This window comes from Marmota monax, unplaced genomic scaffold, assembly GCF_021218885.2.
Source record: "Marmota monax isolate L192 unplaced genomic scaffold, Marmota_monax_Labrador192_F-V1.1 WCK01_AAM20220418_F8-fsc00442, whole genome shotgun sequence".
NCBI lineage: Eukaryota > Metazoa > Chordata > Mammalia > Rodentia > Sciuridae > Marmota > Marmota monax.
Genome location: NW_026692662.1, coordinates 1,002 through 9,774, shown reverse-complemented (window position 1 = coordinate 9,774; position 8,773 = coordinate 1,002). Strand labels below are relative to the sequence as shown.

Sequence of the window (8,773 nt, the reverse complement as noted above, 5' to 3'; positions counted from 1 at the left end):
GGACAGCGGGGTCTGCGGCTGGCACCTTGACAATGGTAAGGCCATTTGTACTTTTCTCACCAGCAGGCTCGGGGTAGAAGTACGGCCTCAGGGGCTCAGTGAACTCACTTTTGAAAGTGTGGAGAATGGTACATTCAGTCACATTGTAGAACGAGATCAACCCTTCCTTATACTGCAGAAAAATGCCCACCCTCAGGAGGGGCCTGTGACCTGGAGAACGTGGTGGGAGACGGAGAGGGCCTTGTACGTGCCATCTTTCAGGCACAGGGTCCAGAACCCGCTCTGGGTCTTAGCAGAGATGTACTGTCCTTTGCGGTTCACTGACTCCACACAGATCCCGATGGTCCACTTGCTGTTCCCTGCTACTTCCACCTCCCAGTAGTGGCTGCCACTGGAGAAACGGTTCCGACCCAGCACCGCTGGCATTGTATCAAATCGCTCAGGTTTGTCCGGCACGTCCTGCTTTTTGGTCACGGATTTCACACACTTTCCATCAGGTGACACGGCAAGGTAAGGGTGAGCAGTGTCTTTATCCAGTATTATGTCTTCTGCAGAAGGAAGGAGAATTAATGGTAGGATTTCCACTAGAACCATCCAGATTGTAAGACAAGGCAAAAACAGGTCACACTTGAGGTTCTTTCCATAAGTAAGGACAGGATCCGTATGCTATTTCCCATGAGGCCATTCCACAACCAAACACAAAACGGTTCTGACTCAGTGTGAACTATCCCTGAACTATTTCATCTCTACAACAGACGTGAGGTGTTTCATCACAGGTTCCAAAGGAACTGGTGATAGGTTGGGACGACCATGGTTAGGGCCTTGACATAGATAACGACAGTACAGATCTCAGGATATTTCTTCAATATTTAAGCAAGGTCTACCCCACCCACCTGGGTGGATTCAAAGGGATAGAGGTGGCTGTGGAGGCCCTTACATGCAGAGCAGAGAGACAGAGCGTGCCTGAGGGCCCAAGCAGCGGGAGGTGGGCGGTGGATAGCAGCATATGAGCAGGCAGAGGACCCAGCCAGAAAGGCAGCACTCCGAGGGAGGGAGGCCCCACCAGAGCCTGTCTTCAGGAACGGGGCCTCTGGACAAAGTGGAGGGCAAGGGAGAGAGTTGAGAAGGCATGTTCAGAGGCAGCTCCTTGTGGAGGGTTGACAGTCGAACAGATGAGAGGGTACCCACGGTGGGGGTGGCAGGGACTGGATCCACAGAGGCGGCCCTCTCCACCTTCTCTTTTCTACAAGGAGAAATGGTGGTGTTTGTGCAGGTTGATCAGGGGAACCTGAGAGGCATGAGAGCTCTGAGACTTTAGGAGAAGAGAGTAAAGGAAACCAGCCCGTCTCACCAGTCTGCTTGATCTAGACAGTCTTGTGGCTGTGGAATTGCTGAGGTCAGGACAGAGAGAGGACTGATTTCTCACTTACCTAGAAAGTTATTTCAGATCAGGTGACACCATGTTACCCCTGTTTGCACAGCTACTGCACTGTGGTCTTTTCTAAAACGAAACCTTTCCTAGTCAGCAAATTGGTGCTTATTGGAAAGAACGTAAGCCCAGAATCAGATTATGTTGACAGTTCAAATGTGTGCTAGAGATGGGGAGGGAAAACACTTCTCTTTTTTCACAGGGGAACTGATGGAACTGCAGATGACATTGCAAGCACAAAGTCAGTCTTCCCCACAGAGTAATCACTTTGCACTTACCTGCAAATTTTCGGATTTTATTCAGACCTGCAATTGATGAAGATGTTCAGGGTTAACTGGGTGACAGGGAAGGACAGGGCTGTTGTAGGTAATGTCACATGGCACATCAATTGGGAATCCTGGCTTCACTTACCCTGTTCTCCAAGGAATTTTCTTTCTTCTGCAACAGTAAATAGGAAGAGGTAAGTGTTCTAAGTGGTCACAGGACACATTTATAATTTACCTTATGATAGAGACACAGGACTTACCAAGCTCTTTGTTAATTTTATCTAAAACAAATAAAACAGGTAGAAAGATATTAATTTACAAAATTCTGAGACATTTGATCCTTAGCTTTAATTTTATATGACTTGTGTGGCATTACTGGATATGTGGAACATATCTCTGGGCTCAGGGATAGAAGGAACTGGCTGCCTGAGACCACACAGGGCATCTCTGGGCTCAGGACTGCATGGGCTGGCTTCCCAGAACACATGCGAGGCACACAGAGAGCCAGAGCTTGTCCGCCCTGGAGGTCACTGAATCTGCTCCTTAGATCTAGTGTCAGAAACTGCCATGCACTGGTTCATTGCTCTTCATGGCAATTATTTTTATTTAGTATGTATTCATATTATTAGAGAGAAAAAGGGAGAGAGGGAGAGGGAGAGGGAGGGAAGAGAGAGAGAGAGAGAGAGAGAGAGAGAGAGAGAGAATCAATTCTATTACATTTTCAATAGTTAGATACAAAATGTTAAAATATCTTTTTACTTATATATTATATTTTAATTCATAACAGCAAAAAAGACCATCCAATAATGCTACTTCATCATCTTTTCTATTCATTTTAAACTTTATTTCATATTTTCCATGAAAGTAACAAGCATAGTTTAATGCCTGAATATTATTTATTTTTGTAAATAATGACTAGTGGCCTAGTCTTTTCTATTATGGATTTAATTTTTTTTCTTATTTTGATCAAAGCAGACACACAAGTAAAGATTATCTATATTTCTCATCTGTGAGATTATAAAGGCTAAGAAAAATAACAAATATTTTTGGTCTTGCTTTACAAGGTCAGCCAGGACCCTCTCTAAGGGCCTCGCCACTTGAGTGAGTCACCTACCCTATCAGTCAGGGAGACCAAGAGGACCCTGGAGGCCAGGAAGCCATCTGCAAACATTTTGCAGAGGAGTGTCTTTGGGGAGGGAAATGTCCTTAACAGTTCAAGGCAAGCCCCATGTGGTCAGCAAGACTTTGACCCATTCTGTCAGATGACACAACTAGTAGAGGAAGAGACTGAAGGGGCCAAGAGGCTTCTCAAAAGTTTCTAAGAGTAGGCCTGAAAAGTCTCAGCTTACTGAGCAGTAGAAGGAGAGGGGTCAGCACAGGCGTCACCTACTTGGTCTTGAACACTCAGCAGGGAAGTTCAACAATGTAATAACAAGAGGAGGAATGAGAAGTGGGACAACAGGGATGCAGGGAGACTTGAGAGGAAGACAGAAGCCTTTTAATGTGATGCTATGTGCAATTGTGGAAGCTCTAGCAGAAGTTAAGTAAAGCCCCCAAGTCACGGAGAAGGGGTTCTCACGGACGGTTGCCTGGCACCAAAGCCCTTCCACCAGACTCCTGCACAGAGAAGGTGGAGCAAATAGCTTGGACAGGGGCCCTGTATTTAGACAAAGACAAGAAAATATGATCCCAACTATATATTTTTAGTAGCCCATATTTGTGGAACCATCTAAAAGGAGAGAGAAGTCCTGCATGACTTATTTAACTGGTAACTTCAGACTTTGGCTCACTTATATTCCGCTTTATAATTTATCATGGTGCTTCTACTTTCAGGCTTAACTTCTGATCCTTTTTGCTTTTATGTTCCAGCTATTGTTTAAAGACAAGTTTAGCACTGGGACAAGGAACCTGCTGACCAGACTGGCCAACACTCCAGTCCCTCAGGACTGAGAATGGGCAGAGGACAGGAAAGATGGTGACAAGGACTTAAGATTCTTCACTTTGTCCTGTAAATGTCTGTGGGGGGCTAAAAGGGGGACTAAAGACTCGGCCTCTCTGCTTGCATTTTACACCAACCTTCTTTGCTCCAAAGTCACCCTGGATTCCAGGAAAAAGGGATGATGGATGGACCTCATGTGAAGAGTAGAGTCCACCTCAGCTTCCCCAGCTCAGGCAACAGCAACTTCCTTATTGGACAAGGCCCTGTGGGACCAGCCTGAGATAAGAATGGGCAGGGCACACCTGACCAAGACCTCCTGCATTGGCAGCTGTGCAAAGCCTCCAGCTGTGTAAGCTCCTCACACTGGACCTCAGTCCCCTTTCTGTAAATCCTCAAAGTCCTTGTCAGCCCTGAAGACAGGGCTAAGGACATGGGTCCCCGCATCTTTCCAGAGTAGATGATCAAAGTTCCTTTTCAAGTTTTTTAAAACAAAAAAACAAAATAAAAAACCATTCAATATCATTAGCCACAAGGAGTAACTGCAGGTCAATACCACCATGAGAAACCATCTCACCCCAGTTAGAATGGCTGTGATCGAGACAGAGCAAAACATCGTGGTGAGTATGTGGAGAAAAAAAGACCTTAATGCCTTATATGTAAAAAGATGAACTGAAAGTAGAAGAGGAAGTATTCTGGAGGGGGAATAGAAGGAAGGAGAAGCCAGGGTAGAGGTAGGACAGAGAAAATCAAAGCACAATAATAGACACATGAAGATAATGGCATGAGGAAGCCCATCAATGTGCTCCATCAATCTGCAGTAGAAATTATGTTATCTTCCAGCTTTAAATCTTAATGTTGTTGTTGTTGTTATTATTATTATTATTATTATTATTATTATTATTATTATTTGGTACCAGAAATTGAAGTCAGGGGCAATCAAACACAGAGCCACATTACCAGCCCTATTTTCTATTTTATTTCTAGTCACGGTCTCACTGAGTTGCATAATGCCTTGCTAAGTTGCTGAGGCTGACTTTGAACTCACAACCCTCCTTTCTCAGCCTCCTGAGCTGCTAGGATTACAGGTGTGCACCACTGTGCCCAGCTAGATATTATTTTATCAGTGAAGTTTTAGGCTTGGTATCTGTTACTCCTTTGTTCCTTTTTCCCTCTTATATAATAACTGGAAAAAAGTATACCTGTCCCATGTCTTTCCTTATATTTGGAATCATGAACCTTGCTGATTTCACAGGCTCTGGGCTGGAGAAGAATTGTCCCCATGTGACTCACACCTGGAGTCTTCTTCCCTGTGTCTGATTCAGATGAGACTCTGGTCCTTAGACTTTTCCTTTGGTGATAGAAAAAATTAGGACTTTGAGGATATTGAGACGGAATAAATGTATTTTGCATGGGAGAATGACATAGATGTTGGGGACCAGAAATTTTCACCATGGAAAGCTGTGGTCTGATGTCCCTGGAAGTGCATGTGGAAGAAATAATCTGCTATGCAGCTGTGTTGGAAGACAGAACTATTACTAGGCAATTCTGTAATGGGAGAACCGTCCTCATGAAGGAGTTAGTGCCATGATCATGGTGTGGGCTGGTTCTCTTGGGAGTTCCTGATAAAGGAGTGGGCGAGGCACCTTCCCCTCTCTATGCTGCACATGAAATCTTCTGCCTTTCCACCTTCCACCATGAAATGATGCAGCAAGTTGGCCCTCACAGGATGCTGGTGCCATGACCTTGGGCCATTGTAAGAAGTAAATCTGTGCTTTAAATAAATCAAGGTACATATGAAATACCAGTCTCTGGTATTCTATTATAGGAGCATAAAATAGATTAATACAATATGACCAATTTAAGTAACATAAACTATAGTTATGAGCTTTTCTTCTTCCATGCATGATGCTTTTCTTTTCCTTATACAAGGGCAGTTTGTTTGCATTCTTTTAAAAATGCATTTGAGCCTGGCACAGTGGTGCACACCTGTTATCCCAGTGGTTTTGGAGGGAGAGGCAAGAGGATAGCAAGTTCAAAGCCAGGCTCAGAAACTTAGGGAGGCCCCAAGAAACTTGGTGAGAGCCTGTCTTAAAATAAACCATAAAGAAAAGACTGGGGATGTGGCTCAGTGGTTAGGCATCCCTGGGTTCAGTCCTTGGTACCCAAACCAAAAAATGCAATTGATTTTATTTTAAATTAAAACCAAGTTTGATTTACCCTGTATGAATGAGTTGGTCACAATTATTGGAAACATAAACAAACAAATAAATAAAGGCTTAAAGAACAGGATGTGTCTGAAGTCATCCTAAATCCAATGAGGGGTTTCTTTGCACAGGCTCATTTGAAGCACTGCTGTACTTAGTAGCTTACCTTATGGAAGAAGATTTTGCTAGGCAGAGAATCTGCCTCTGAGTTCCCTCCAAAGTCAGATGAAGCAGGGACAACTTTGCAAATACCATTGTGAACAACACCTCCTGGCAAACCTGGTGGCATTTCGTCTGGTGCCTAAGGGGAGGCAGCAGCGTGGGATGCTTTGAAACAGTCCCACCGTGCTGTTCTTGCTTCTTTGCTTTCACACAAATCTCTATGTGTTGGCAGCATGGAGAGCCCCCCTTTGGGAGAGTCGACAGGCCGCGGCACAAGCCCAGGAGCAGGCTCCTCACCCCTGGGCATGGCACCCACACAGCCGTCTCACGCTGAAGCAGGATATTTTTGGTAAGTTTTGAGGCTCGGAGTCCCTAGGAACAGGCAGAGCCCCTTCCATTTGGGACCCTATGGCTTGTCTCCTCTAGTGGGGCTGTGAGTCTTGGCAGTGGCACTGTGTGCAGTGGAGCAGGCCCAGTCCCTCCAGAGACAATGACCATTCTGTGGCTCTAGGATGAGCAATGGCAGGGCACTTGGCTGTGTGTGTGTGCAGTGGTAGGCTGCATTTGGATGGAGTGTGGACTTGGGAGAGCAAAACAGTGTTACAGAGACTTGGGGCAATGGATACTGGAGTGGACAAAGAAGAAACTCTCTCTCTCTAGAACCCAACATAATTTAAGGACTAGATTCCTACTTCTCCCAGGTTCATGAATTCAGCCTTTCCGCGACCGTTTCCTGGATAATGGTGAAATCATCATATTCATGAGCACATCAAGAGATTTATCTTCCTAAAACAGAATGGTGGGTTTCAGTATGCAATGGCTAACTAAAACTTACCACATTTCTCCAGGAGTGCAGCTGAAAAACAAACAAGTGGAAAAAAAATTAGCTGACATGGGTGAAAATGCAAATTCACCTAACTGATGACCCTTAACTCATTATCACCATGCACAGGTCAACAATTCCTGGTCATGGGAGGCTCAATGTAGTGAAATACTTTATGAATATATTGGGCCGTAGACCAGCTCTGTCAGTGAAAGAGCAGTGAGCATGTGAGAGGAGAATATTCAGGCCCAGGATACATTGTTGCCTACATGATTATTTAAACTAATTTTTAAGCTAATTTATTATTTCACAGAAATAATTGTGTGAGGATTAAATAGATGCCATAGATTCATTTTGATTTCATGGGATCTCAGAATTTGGTAAAGCAGATAGAATCATGCTTTTTCTGGAAATTAATAGCTATGATTCTGGTAGTAGTAAGAATAACATTATCTGTAATATGTGTTCAGGTATTTAAATATGCAAAATTTTAATCTTGAGTGTGAATGATATTATCACCTCAATAGCATTATCATAGGTAAATTGCAAATGAAAAATGCGGCTGAGTGAGATTAAAAAACTGCAAGATCTTGGAAATCTTAAGAACTGAAATAATTTTAAACAGGTCAGTCTGATTTCAGATCCCATTAATACACATTAAAGTCTAATCACCACTTATTTATCTCCTATATGAACCAACATTAATGAATGGATGAATAAATTAAAAGGAACCACAGAAATCACACAGATTTTATTTCCTTCAATGAAACAGTTTTTATTCAATAGATCAGGCACTGTTAGATTTGTATAATGGCTCAGGAAGAAATCTGATTTGTGAATTTTAATACCAAATACTGAATACCAAATAATCGGCTGACTTTTAGGCTGTTTGCTTATTGGAGCGTCTCTGAGTGGATTCCTTCTTAGCTTTCTTCCAGAAAACCTCCCACCTAACCGTATAATGCATTCTCTGCCCTCAAGAAAATGTGACATGCGCAGCACCACCTGAGCGCAGATCCGTTCGGCCTCTCAATTCTTGGCCAGCGTTCAGGTAACATTCTCTCCTGGAACGAGATCTGCGTGCTGGCCGCCTGGGCTTGGCTCTGCCTGGGCTTGGGAAAGAGAGTCCCAGGGCTGATGTCCCTCTCCTCTGACCAGGCCACCCGCTGGCTCACTCTGGACAGCAGTGCAGCCAGCGCTCTCCTTCCTCACCACCGCCTCTCACTCCCAGTCCCTGCTCTTCAGCAACTTGGCCTGGCTGGCCCCTCCTCAGCAGGACCCATGGGCTCACTCCTCCTGCTGTGGGAGGAGTCATTCGTCATCACTGGGGGGCGCGAGGGAGGTGGAAGGGCTGAAGCCCCACACCACGCCTTCCCGCATCCCTGCCAGGACTGTCTACCTTCTATGAATGCTCAATACGGACCTTTCAAATTACCACGATATTGGTTTAATTGTCCCCAAACATTATTTTTAGGTGATTAAAGGAATTGCTAATGGATTTTGGTTTTGTTGCAACAATCACAAAGATCAATTGTGTATATGTCAAACTACTGCATAGGTCAAAAATAAATGTCACTTACCTTTCTCTTGTTCTATTTCTTCTATATATGAAAAAGCACAAAAAAACAATATTAACAAATTTCCTCTTGTTCTTAACCACAGACAGTCCATCCCAGGATTTGGTCTCCATTTGACAACAGAGAACCTGAGACCAAAGCTGGGTGTTCTAGTGTGTATGACACAGAGAGGAACTCATATTACCCGAGTAAGAAGTCATAACACAAACTGAAAAACACTTTTTAACCTGTGAATATATTTATATGGAACAGAATATTAAAAATTTTCCCTTTATGCCTTAAAGTTTTGGGTGAGGTTCTCCTGCTGAGAAAACAGGCAACAATTAGTTACAAACTCTCCATCCTCAACTAACTTTGAGGTACTCAATTCATC

The 8,773-nt window shown here is 43.9% G+C and overlaps 1 long non-coding RNA gene across 2 annotated transcripts; it reads left to right on the top strand.

Annotated features, from left to right (window-relative positions):
- The first annotated feature begins 215 nt into the window (after positions 1 to 215).
- LOC124093889 (uncharacterized) lies at positions 216 to 8,407 on the top strand. 2 transcript variants are annotated; one of them, XR_006852067.2, is made up of 4 exons: positions 216 to 510; positions 3,565 to 4,251; positions 6,233 to 6,349; positions 7,751 to 8,407. It is a non-coding gene; the product is annotated as an uncharacterized LOC124093889 (long non-coding RNA). The 2 variants fall into 2 exon arrangements; XR_009226945.1 differs by lacking the exon at positions 216 to 510 and adding an exon at positions 523 to 1,889.
- Positions 8,408 to 8,773: the final 366 nt, after the last annotated feature.